Consider the following 13,339-nt stretch of genomic DNA (forward strand, 5'->3'; position numbering starts at 1 on the left):
GTGACCCCTTATGTTCTTGTGCACTTGATCCTGAGTCGGATCACATACGGCTTGACCAGACGGTAGCGGCTACTAGCCAAACGTGCCTACTCCAAGTGTTTGATAAATCCAGTTGACAAACCATTCAACATGTCAAACCTATGTTCCTTTTGCCCCCGATATATGTTGCCGGACTCAAGGCGGATCTGTCATCCTTGTTGTATCCCAAACTCTTTCTCGTTCTAGTGATGCCACCCTCAAATCGGATTATCTCATAATCGTTATCACATGGCCATACTTATCCAGGTTGGATCACACGAGGGAACCGAGAGTATATCTCCCCAGATCACACGAGGAAACCGAGAGTATATCTCCCCAGAACAAAGGGGCAAATCCCATCTTACTCGACCATTTCTCATGGCATGGGTCCGAATAAGCCCGAAACCAACCTTTATAACTACCTAGCTACAAAGTAGCATTTGGTAAGCCCAAAGCGGGCCGGTCACCATCTTGTGTCGATGTGAGAGCTTAGGTCTTAGGACATAGAATGTATGTTATACTAGAGACTCATAAATGACCACATCGCTGAGTCTTATAGTTGGGTTTGTCTGACTCAGACCTTAGATGGACTTCAATCCAATTGCGTCAAATCTTACTCGATATCTTTCCGGGTCCATATTATCTCGCTAGCATCCAATGCTACATGACCAGTGAGACTGAGCCATACATGGTATCATATGCTAGCCTAGTCAGTTGTGAGTCCACACAACCCTTTTAACTAGGGACCAGTTAGGTTGTCATCGTACAATGCATAGCCTCACAAACAAGTCATGTACTTGTTAATACACGTCGTTGATAATGTCCAAGTACTATACTTATTCATAATAACACATGAAATACAGTTATACATGTTTTCCTTTAGGGCGTATCCCCAGCAAGTCAGCGATTCTTCATTGTAGCACCAAAACTGGTGGGGTCGTATTCCATTGTAGCATCGACGACCCATCATAGCTCCATCACCACATTGATGGTAGTTGGTGATGTTGCCTTATAGCGTCAAAACTGACATGACGGTGCTCCATTGTAGCCCAGGCGGCCCGTCGCAGCTACATCACACCACATCACACAACGATGCTTCATTATAGCGCCAATACCACGAGGCACTGCTCCATCGCAACATCGATGGCTCGTCCCAGCTCCGATCATATCACTGAGGATGCTGGCGATGCTTTGTTGCACCTCCAACGCATCATTAGTGGCACATCGAGCGACGACTGCTACGGCGAGGTGGCTTGGAGTACCACGAGTGTTGCAACCTCGTTGGCGCCACCTTATCAGCAAAAAAATCATCTTCATGGACGTCATTGTCCCACAACAGTGGTGGCCCCTTGCAGCAGCACCTCCGTCTGACTAGGGAGGGGAGAGGGTGGGAAGAGAGGTGAGGCTCCGAGGGATAGAGGAAAGCAATGTTGTAGAGGGATTTTGCGGAGAGGAGCGAGTGTCGCCATGCCAGGGAATAGAACAAGAGGAAAATGGGGTCTTGTTTTTGGGGGAAAGGACATAAGGAACCATGGGCGGTGGGTTAGCTCCATGGGGACACATGGTGTGTGCTTTGGAGGAGGCTTAGAGCATCTATAGCCGAACCCCCTACTTTCTCCTCAACCGTCCAAAATGCCCGCTGGGTCGATTCCCCTTCAAAAAAGGTTGACACAACTGGACCCCTCATTTTCATCCTAAATGACCGGCGTACCTCAAATCTATGTCAAATCTGGGGGCAATATGAGGCTGCCCGTTCACGCCCTGACACTTGTGCCGCCTCACCCAAAATCATATGGACCCATGATACGTCTCCAACGTATCTATAATTTTTTATTGTTCCATGGTGTTATATTATCATTCTTGGATGTTTTATGATCATTTTATAGCTTTTTTTTGGGACTAACCTATTGACATAGTGCCTAGCGTTAGTTGCCATTTTTTGTTGTTTTTTCCTTCACGGAAAATCCATATCAGATGAGGTCCAATTGCCACAAAACTTTACGAAAAAAAAATTGGACCAGAAGGAAACTTGGGAACGAAGAATGAGCAGCAGACGAGGCCCAGGGGTCCCACTAGAAATCAGGGTGCGCTAGAGGCCCTTGGCATGCCCTCCTATCTAGTGGGGCCCTCGGGCACCTCCACCACCGCCTCTAAGCTCTATAAATACCCCAATTTTCAGAAAACCCTAAAGGAGTCAATGAAAAATTGTTTCAGCAGCCACAAATTCTAGAGCCACGAAATCCAATCTAGAGGCCGTTCTAGAGAGGAGCACGATCACGGAGGGGTTCACCATCCTCATTGGTGCTCCTCCGATGATGCATGAGTGGTTCATATCAGACCTATGGGTATGTAGGCAGTAGCTAGATGGCTTTCTCTCTCGTTCTGTTTCTCAATACAATGGTCTCTTAGAGATCCATATGATGTAACTCTTTCTTTTGTGGTGTGTTTGTTGGGATCCGATGAATTATGAGTTTATGATCAAATATATGAAAACATATTCATGCTTTATTATTATAGCCTTGTATTTCTTCTCTGATATTTTGTTCTTTTTTGACCAACTTGATGTTTTATCTTGCAACGGGAAGAGGTGCTTCGTGATGGGTTTGATCTTGCGGTGCTCAATCTGAGTGACATAAAGAGACATGACACGCATGTATCGTTGCTATCAAGGATAAAACGATGGGGTCTATTCCTACATGAATAGATCTTGTCTACATCATGTCATCGTTCTTAAGGCATTACTTTGTTTCTCCATGAACTTAATAGACTAGATGCATGCTGTATAGAGGTCGATGTGTGGAGTAATAGAAGTAGAAGTAGGCAAAAGTCGGTCTACTTGTCATGGACGTGATGCCTAAATACATGATCATTCTCTTGAATATCATCATAATTATTTTCTCTTCTATCAATTTCCAATAGTAATTTGTCTACCACGGTTTGCTATTTCTCGAGAGAAGCCACTAGTGAAACCTACGCCCCCCCCCCCCCCCCGGGTCTCCTTCACATCATCTATTTGGAATCTCAACATTGTTATTTTCTTTTCTACTTTATTTTGTATTTTGCTTTCAGATCTATATTATAAAAAAATACCTTGCTGCTTTATATTTGCAATCACTCTTATTTGCATCTATCAATCTATCCTTACTTGACCCACGAGGGATTGACAACCCCTCCACGCGTTGGGTTGTGAGGATTTGCTATTTGTGTGCATGTGCTTCTTACATAGTCTTGTGGATCTTCCTAATCGATTGATACCTTGGTTTCTTAACTGGGGGAAATACTTGTTGTCGATGTGCTACATCAACCTGTAAGATTGGAGGGAAACCAACGCATCAGGGATAATAAGCAAGATTTTTGGCGTCGTTCCCGAGGAAGATCAAGTCAAGATCTATCATGTTCCTACAGACAAATCTCATCTCCTTGAAATTACATTATTTGCCATTTGCCTCTCGTTTTCCTCGCCCACACTTCACAAAAATTTTCCATTTTTATTTGCCATCTTTCCTTTGCCGTTTTCTTGTCGTATCTCTTGTTTGCTTGTGTTCTTGCTTGCATAGTCACATTGACTCAATAAAAAACTAAGTTGTGTGATTTTTCCAATACCAACAACAATGATTTTATCAGCACTCATATTGCTTCTCCCGCCACTAGTGCGAAGTCTTATGATATTAGCAATTTTCGGGTACTCCTAATGAGGATGCGTCGTCCCATATAAACACTTCCATAGAATTGTGTGATATGCAAAAAAAATTAAGATATAGACAATGATATTGTCAAGTTGAAATTATTTCTGTTATCTTTGTGTGATCGTGCTAAAATTTGGTTTTCATCTTTGCCATGAAATAGTATTGATTCTTCGAATAAGTGCAAGGATGCTTTTATCACAAAGTATTTTTCCTCCCATGAAAATTATTTCTCTTAGAAATAAGATTATGAATTTTGAACAACTTGAGCATGAGCATGTTGCCCAATTTTGGGCAAGGATGAAATTGATGATAAGAAATTGCACAACTGAAGGTTTCAATTTATGGATGATCATACAAAAAAAATATGCAGGATTGAATTTTGTTTCTAGAAGTCTTTAGATTCCGCCACAAACGGTAATTTTATGGAAATTACTTTGGGTGATGTTACTAAACTGCTTGATAATATTATGGCTAATTATTCACAATGTCTTACTGAAAGAGCTCCTACTAGTAAAAAGGTTAATTATATTGAAGAAATTAGTGCTTTGAGTGAAAAAGTTGACGCTCTTATGAAATTGGTTTCTAGTAAACATGCTCCTATTGATCCTAATGATGTGCCTTTGTCTACATTGATTGAGCAAAATAATGATCATATAGATGTGAATTTTGTCTCGCGAAACAATTTTAATAATAATGCTTATAGGAACAATTTTAATCCTAGGCCGTATCGTGGAAGTTCTTCAAATAATTATGGCAATTCCTATGGTAATTATATTAATAATAATGCTAGCATACCCTCTCATCTTGAGAGTAATATAAAGGAATTTATAAATGCGCAAAAAGCTTTCAATACTATGATAGAAGAAAAGTTGGATAAGAATGATGATATGTATAGACGCATTGATAGAATTTCGCATGATGTAGAAAATCTCAAGAATAATTTTGTCCTAAGGTTGATATTAATGAATCAATTAAATCTTTATATGTTTCCGTAGATGAAAGTAAGAAAAGAACCGCTATGCTTAGATCTAAAAGAGAATTTTTAGAAAGAGCGTTTCCCGATTGCTTTCATAAAAATGGTGAAGAGATTAAAATGATTGGTGTTTCTTATATTGACTCCTTGTTTAATAATATAAAAATTAATGATGAGGGAACTAAAGAAGTGTCAACTTTAGCTATAGGGCCTTCCCATGATTTGGAGGGTGAAAATCCTATTGAATATTTTGATTAAAGTGGAATTGAAAAGGTCAAAACTTTAGCTAGCGATCCACCCACTATTTAGGATTGCAAAATTTTCAATTTTGATAGCTTCTCTTTCATTGAGTTTATTCCTATGTTGCAATCTATGATAAATTCACCAAATGCCTGTGAACAAAATAAAGCTTTTACTGAACATATTTAGGATGTGGTGATAAAATCATTAGAAGAAAAGTTAGAGCTAGAGACTTTAATTCCTATAAAATTACATGATGAATGGGAACCCACCATTAAGATCAAAATCAAGAATTTTGAGTGCTATGCTTTATGTGATTTGGGTGCTAGTGTTTTCACAATTCCGAAATCTCTTTGTGATATGTGTGGTCTCACCAATATTGAAGAATGTTCTCTCAATTTGCACTTAGTAGATTCTACTATTAAAAAACTATGGGAAGAATTAATATTGTTCTTATTCTTGCAAATAGGAATTATGTTCACATAGATTGTATTGTTCTTGAGATTGAGTTCAATCCGTCTTGTCCAATAATTCTTGGTAGACCGTTCTTGCGTACTATAGGGGTCGTGATTGATATGAAAGAAGGAAATATTAAATTTCAGTTTCCACTAACAAAAGGAATGTTACACTTACCTAGAACTAAAATTAAATTACCATATGAACCAATCATGAGGGCGACCTATGGGCCAATCACTAAGGATGACATCACTTAAAATCTATGCTATATGCCTAGCTAAGGGCGTAAAACGATAGCGCTTGTTGGGAAGCAACCCAATGAATAAAATTTATTTTTACTTTTGATTTCTGTTCTTGAGTGTTTTCAAAATTAAGCTACTTTTATAATAGTTTTTTTTGTGTTTTATTTAGTTTTTTGTGCCAAGTAAAGCCTTTGGGATCATGTGGGTGTTGGTTGCTTTAATCCTGTTGAAAAACAAAACTTTTGCGTCCAGATAAAAAATCCTAAAGATCACATAAACGTCAGAAGTGTCTGAATATTATAAACAATATTAATATATAAAATCCCTATGTTTTCCTAATATTTCAAAATTTTGGAGTTACATAAGTGTAAGCAAATTTCGAATCTTTTCAGACTGTTCTGTTTTAACAAATTCTGTTTTCTTTGCATTATGTGCTTATTTTAATGATTCTATGGTTTATAGGGAGGGTCATATGCCATGGTAAAGTTAGAATACAGTAGGTATAATGCGAAAACAAAATTGTAATAGGTTTTCAACACTACCTATAGTAAGGTTAGGTTTTCTTATACTAACGGATCTCATGAAAATTTTGTTGAGTTTTGTGTGATTGAAGTATTCAAGTTTTGAGTGGGATCGTGATGGATGAGGAATAAGGAGTGATAAAAGCCTAAGCTTGGGGATGTCCCATGGCATCCCAAGGCAGTATCTAAGGAGTACCAGGCAGCTAAGCTTGGGGATGCCCTTGAAGGCATCCCCTCTTTCTTCAAAAAAACCATCGGTAATTTAACTTTTAGCTATATTTTTATTCGTCACATATCATGAGTTTTTCTTGGAGCTTCTTGTATCGTTTGTGTCTTTACTTTCTTTGTTGGTTAGTTTTTCATAATAAACCTTGCTGGACACACGCATTTGAGAGAGCCAAATTATGCTATGATTTTTTAGAATCGCTCTTTATGCTTCACTTAAATTTTTTGAGCCATGGAAGTGCTCAAGTGCTTCACTTATATCTTTTTGAGCATTGTGGTGTTGTTATTTTGAAGAAATTTTCTCTCATGCTTCACTTAGATTATTTTGGGAGTTGCTGAAATTTTGAATAAATCCTCTCTTGCTTCACTTATATAATTTCGAGAGTTGAAAATTTTAAAGAAACTTGTGCTCTCGTTATTCACTTATATTTGTTTGAGAGCTTGTTATTTGCATTGGCAATTTGATTTAAATGAAAGTTAGTCCCAAAGTGAAAAATTACAAGAAAGATATAATAAAAACTTCAAAGAAGATCATTGGATATTTAGCTTGATTCTTTGCAATAGTTTTGCGATATGAAGATAGTGATATGTGAGTTATGTTGAAGAGTAATTAGGCTCTAGTAAGAAAATTGGTGTTAAGGTTTGTGATTCCCTATGCATATACATGAAGTCAATAATTATGCCATGAAATTACATCCTATTTGTGTTGCATTATTCGGTGTTAGTTATGTTTAATGTTCACTTATGATGATTTTTGTTCCTTGGTTGGGCGCTTCTCAATCTATTTGCTAGCCTTTACTTGTACTAAGAAGGAATACTGCTTGTGAATTCGAATAATAAACCCAAAGTTGTGCCAAATGAGTCCACCATTCCTACCTATATGCGGTATTTCAACACCGTTCCAAGGAAATTTGCAAGTGCCAACTCTAATGTTCACAATAAATTTCTCTTTTGTGTGCATGTACCGCTCATGGATCGGCGAGGGGTGGCTGGTATCTTCCATGTTAAATAGGTTATTACCAATATGAGTGTTTATTCACTTAACATTGCATGACAGTATGGAGGTAATAGGGAAGCACAGTCCCAAAAGTAAAAAAATGTGATGTCAAATAATAAATTCCTTGGGAAGTGTAGGTATGGACGGTACCTGTGGATACGGCTAGCCATGGAATGTGAAAGAATGGTGGAAAAAGGAATAAACTTTATTTTCACTTTGGGAACCACCTATAATTTGTTTAGAATGGAGGATATTGGAAACTCTTAGTCGTTCTCGTTGACAGGAAAAGCATGCCACCAAAAAAAATATCTCTAATTTTTTCTCTTTGAGCTCTGGCAACTCGACAAATCACTGATGCCCTCTACGAAGGGCCTATCTATTTACTTTATGTATTTTTTATTTTGAATTTGAATCTCCACATTCTCTTATAAATCACCAACTAAGGAACACCGTTATCATACTTGAGCATTGGATGTAGTTAATATTTTAGTGTGTTGCGTGAATGGATCAATGATAGAGCACGATGGGCTAGGGATAATGTTCTTTAGTGTTGATATTAAGAAAGACTTGGTTGCTTGTTGATATGCTTGAGTATTGAAATTTTAATGTCAAATTATAGACTATTGCTTTGCATCATCTATAACTCCATATGTCTATGCTGAAAGAAAAAGAATATGATGAAAATGTGAGGCAGCATTCCACATCAAAAATTATGTTTTCATCATTTACCTACTCGAGCAAGAGCAAGAATTAAGCTTGGGAATGTTGATACATCTCCAATGTATCTATAATTTTTTATTTTTCCATGATGTTATATTATCATTCTTGGATGTTTTATGATCATTTTATATCAAATTTATATCATTTTTTGGGACTAACCTATTGACATAGTGCCTAGTGCCAGTTGCTGTTCTCTGTTGTTTTTTCCTTCACGGAAAATTCAATTGCCACAAAACTTTACAGAGATTTTTTTGGACGAGAAGGGAACTTGGGAGCCAAGAATGAGCAACACACTAGGCCCAGGGGGGCCACTAGACATCAGGGCGCCATAGGCCCTTGGCATGGCCTGGTGTCTAGTGGGGCCCTTTAGAACCTCCTTCACTGCCTCTGAGCTCTATAAATACACCAATATTCAGAAAACCCTAGAGGAGTCGACGAACAATTGTTTCATTCGCTGCAAGTTCCACAGCCACGAAATCCAATCTAGAGCACGTTCCGGAGAGGAACTCCATCATGGAGGGGTTCACCACCCTCATTGGTCCTCCTCCAATGATGTGTGAGTAGTTCATATTAGACCTATGGGTCCGTAGGCAGTAGCTACATGGCTTTCTCTCTTGTTTTGTAACTCTTTCTTTTGTGGTGTGTTTGTTTGGATCCGATGAATTGTGAGTTAATGATCAAATATATGAAAACGTATTCATGCTTGATTATTATAGCCTCGTATTTCTTCTCCGATATTTGGTTTTCGTGTGGACAACTTGATCTTTGATACATCTCCATCGTATCTACTTTTCCTAACACTTTTGTTCTTGTTTTTGACTCTAATTTTCATGATTTGAACGAAACTAACCGGGACTGATGTTGTTTTTAGCAGAACTACCATGGTGTTGTTTTTGTGTAGAAATAAAATTCTCGGGATGGAACGAAACTTTTTGGAGATTTTTGATGGAATAAAAGATAATTTCTGGAACCAAGATCTACTAAGGGGAGGCCACAACAGCCCACTAGACATCAAGGCATGCAAGGCCCGCCTCGCACGGCCTAATGTCTAGTGGGGCCCATGTGGATCTGCTGACCCTAATTCCAGCGCTATAAATTCCTATTTTCAAAGAAAAAATGAGAGAGGAAGTTTTATCGCGTTTCATGATACGGAGCCGTCGCCACCTCCTGTTCTTCATCGGGAGGCCTAATCTGGAGTCCGTTTGGGGCTCCGGAGAGGGGAATCTTCGGTCCTCGATATCCCAAACCCTCCTCCATTGCCAATTCCATGATGCTCTCCACTCGGAGTGAGTAATCCCTTCGTAGGATTGATGGTCGATGAAGATCTGGATGAGATTCATCATGTAATTGAGTTAGTTTTGTTAGGGCTTGATCCCTAGTATCCACTATGTTCGGAGGTAGATGTTGCTATGACTTTGCATGCATAATGCTTGTCACTAGGGCCCGAGTGCCATGATTTCATATGTGAACCATTTATGTTTTCACCATTATATCTATGTTCTTGGTCCGATATTGCAAGTTATATGCACCTACTATATATTAGGATCCGCATACCCCAAAGTGAAAATAGTTGGGATTCTTTCCAGTGATTACCGTAGTTTGAGGAGTTCATTTATTCACTATGTGTTAATGCTTTGTTCCGGTTCTCTATTAAAAGAAGGCCTTAATATCCCTAAGTTTCCTTATGGACCCCGCTGCCAAAGGGGGGTAGGACAAAAGATGTCATGCAAGTTCTTTTCCATAAGCATGTATGCTTATTTATGTAATACATGCCTACATTATATCGATGAACGGCAGCTAGTCCTAGGTCACCCTATGTTGTGACTATTATATGATGAATATTATCCAGCAATATCACCGATCCAGTGCCTACGAGTTTTCCACATATTGTGCTTGCTAAGTTACTATTGTTGCTACTATTGTTACAACTTCTATAAAACTCCTATCACTCTTATTATTACTTATACTACTGTTACCACTCCTATCAAAACTATCATATTAATGTGTTGCTGACCACTATGTTGTAGATACTAAATCTCCAAGTGTGGTTGAATTGACAACTCGGCTGCTAATACCTGCAAATATTCTTTGGCTCCGCTTGTGTCGAATCTATAAATTTAGGTCGAATACTCTACCCTAAAAAACAATCGCGATCTCATATACTTGTGGGTTATCAATCTTTTATCTTGCAATGGGAAGAGGTGCTTTGTGATGGGTTCCATCTTGCGGTGCTTAATCTTAGTGACAAAACGATACATGACACACATGTATCGTTTCTATCAAGGATAAAATGATGGGGTGTATTCCTACATGAATAGATCTTGTCTACATCATGTCATCATTCTTAAGTCATTACTCTGTTTCTCCATGAACTCAATACACTAGATGTATGCTGGATAGCGGCCGACGTGTGGAGTAATAGAAGTAGATGCGGGGAGAAGTCGGTCTACTAGTCTTGGACGTGATGCCTATATACATGATCATTGTCTTGAATATCGTCATAATTATTCACTCTTCTATCAATTACCCAACAGTAATTTGTTTACCCACTGTTTGCTATTTCTCGAGAGAAGACACTAGTGAAACCTACGACCCCGCGTCTACTTCACATCATCTATTTGCAATATCTACTTTGCTATTTGCTTTTCTACTTTATTTGCTTTGTAGTTTTCATATATAAAAAAACCAAAAATACCTTGTTGCATTCTATTTTCTATCACTCTTATTTGCATGTATCAATCTATGCTTACTTTATCCACGAGGGATTGACAACGCCTCCACGCATTGGGTTGCGAGGATTTGCTATTTGTTTGCAGGTGTTGCTTACATAGTCTTGTGGATCTTCCTACTGGATTGATACCTTGGTTTCTTAACTGACGAAAATACTTGTCGTCGTTGTGCTACATCACCCTTTAAGTTTGGAGCGAAACGAACGCATCAACGAGACTAAGCAATCCATAAGCCATCCACATATTTATGTTCTCTCTCTTCTGTTAGGTACCAGTTCGATCTACAGATCAAGGTAGCATCCAAGGTCGATCTCGCGCGACAGCCTCGCGGATCTTGCGGGGGAAGAAGAGACTGGCGAAAGGGAAAGAGAGCCGCCAGTTCATCCTGATCTAAATGGATGCCAATGATGACGCGCTTGGGAGTACAAGTAGGGGTGGATGGATAGCGTCGGGCCTAGGTGGCCCACTCGGGCCCAAGGTACCTCCTGTTGGGCTATGCGATCTGGGGCGGCTTGTTGGAGGTGCGCTTGGAGTCGAACTTGTGATCTGCCGCGGTTTCTATGGCCTTGTCACCATGGGTGCTAACATCCCTTCCTCCTTGAGAGTTGGCTTGTCCTCGAGCCAGCGGTGTAGGATGATGGTCGCGAAGGAGCTCGACATCGTCCTAGGTAGCATCGAGGGTGGATGGGTCGGCCAGCGCACGAGCATCTTCTCACGCCGTCCCTTAGGTGTCGTGTGCCAGCGCATGTCAAGGACTTCAATCGAACATAGAGGCTCATCAGAGGGCACCGGTAGCTCGGGCTTGATTGGAGTGTTTGGAGACAGGGTGCGGCCAAGCTGGGACACTTGGAAGATGGGGTGGACCTTGACGCCTACCCGAAGTTCTAGCTCGTACGCGATGGGGTTGACGACGCGGGTGATCTTGGATTGCCCGAAGTCGTGGAAGGAGAGCTTGTGGTTGGTGTGGCATGCCACCATAGTGTGGACGTATGGTTGTAGCTTGACGAAGACCTTGTCGCCCACGATGAAGGCCTGCAGCGTGTGCTTCTTGTCGGCTTGGGCTTTCATGATACTGTGGGCTCGGTGAAGGTGTTCATAGAGAATTTGTTGCATGTGTTTGCGTTCTTCGAGACATTCCTTGAGCGGAGAAAGTTTGTAGGTGGAAGACGCTTCAATCCTCTAGTGGCGGTGTTTGTGCTCGTAGAGAGCTGCAACAGGACAAGTATCCAAAGCAGAATGATAGCTCGAGTTGTACTAGAATTCCGCGAGGGCCAGGTATTGAGGCCACTTGTGCGGGCAGGCATGAATGAAGTAGCGCAGGTAGATCTCCATGCACTACTTCACGCTCTTTGGTTGCCCGTATGTTTGTGGGTGGTACGGGGTACTCATGTTGAGCTCTGTGCGGATGGTCTTGAACAGCTCGCGCCACAAACTGCTAGTGAACACGGGGTCTCTCTCGGAGACGATAGCTTCTGGAAGACCATGCATTTTGTAAACATTCTCCATGTACGAATGTGCCACCTTGGCCGCCGTGAAGGGATGACTCAGAGCAAGAAAGTGAGCATAGCGAGTGAACTTATCGACGACCAGGAGTATGAAGTTGAATTTACCACACACGGGAATACCATCAATGAAGTCTATGGTGACAACCTTCCAAGCGCCATATGGGATCGGTAGAGGCTCAAGCAGACCTGGGTATCAGACGTGCTCGGGCTTAGCCTGCTGGCAAACAGTGCAATACTACACGTACTCACGTGTGTGTTCTTTCATCTTGGACCAGGGAAAGAGTCTGCGAAGGCGTCGGTATGTGACTGGCGCGCCCGAGTGACCACCAATAGTGATGTCGTGAAAGGCATGGAGCATGCGCTGCTGCGGCCTGGAGACCCACCTAGCCACAGCTTTTCACGGAAGTATAGTAGACCGTCGCGCATAGCAAAGCACAGTTTGGGGTCAGGCCGGCGCGACACATCTTGGATGATCTTCTGGGCTTGCGGATTGGATTTTTAGCTCGCCGTAATGTCCGAAAAGCAGGCGAGGGCGCAGACAGAGATGGCTATCAAGGAAGCTTCATGTCTGCATCGCCTGAAGGCGTCGACCGTAGTGTTGGTGGCTCTAGTCCGGTAGCTGATTTTGTAGTGCATCCTTAGTAGTTTTGTGAATGCCTTCTTCTATCAGTGGTGGACAGATGTTGATCATCAAGGTGAATCGAGTTGCACTGGTCAGTTCTGATGAGGAATTCAGTGTTGTGCAGGTACGGTCGCCATTGTTCCACAACCATCAAGATCCCTATGAACTCTTTCTCGTAAATGGAGAGGTTGTTGTTGCATGGTCCGAGAGGCTTGCTCATGTAATCTATTGGTGACCCTCTTGCTGCAGGACCAAGCCGACTCCATAGGCACATGCATCTGTGTTGATTAACTGTTTGTGGAAGTCCGGTAGTTGCAACGCTGGGGCAAATATGAGCTTTTCTTTCAGAGTGTCGAACGCTTGTTGTGTGTCACTTGTCCAAACGAGCAGTTGAATCTTCTTTAG

The sequence above is a fragment of the Hordeum vulgare genome, chromosome 6H, assembly GCF_904849725.1.
Source record: "Hordeum vulgare subsp. vulgare chromosome 6H, MorexV3_pseudomolecules_assembly, whole genome shotgun sequence".
Lineage (NCBI taxonomy): Eukaryota > Viridiplantae > Streptophyta > Magnoliopsida > Poales > Poaceae > Hordeum > Hordeum vulgare.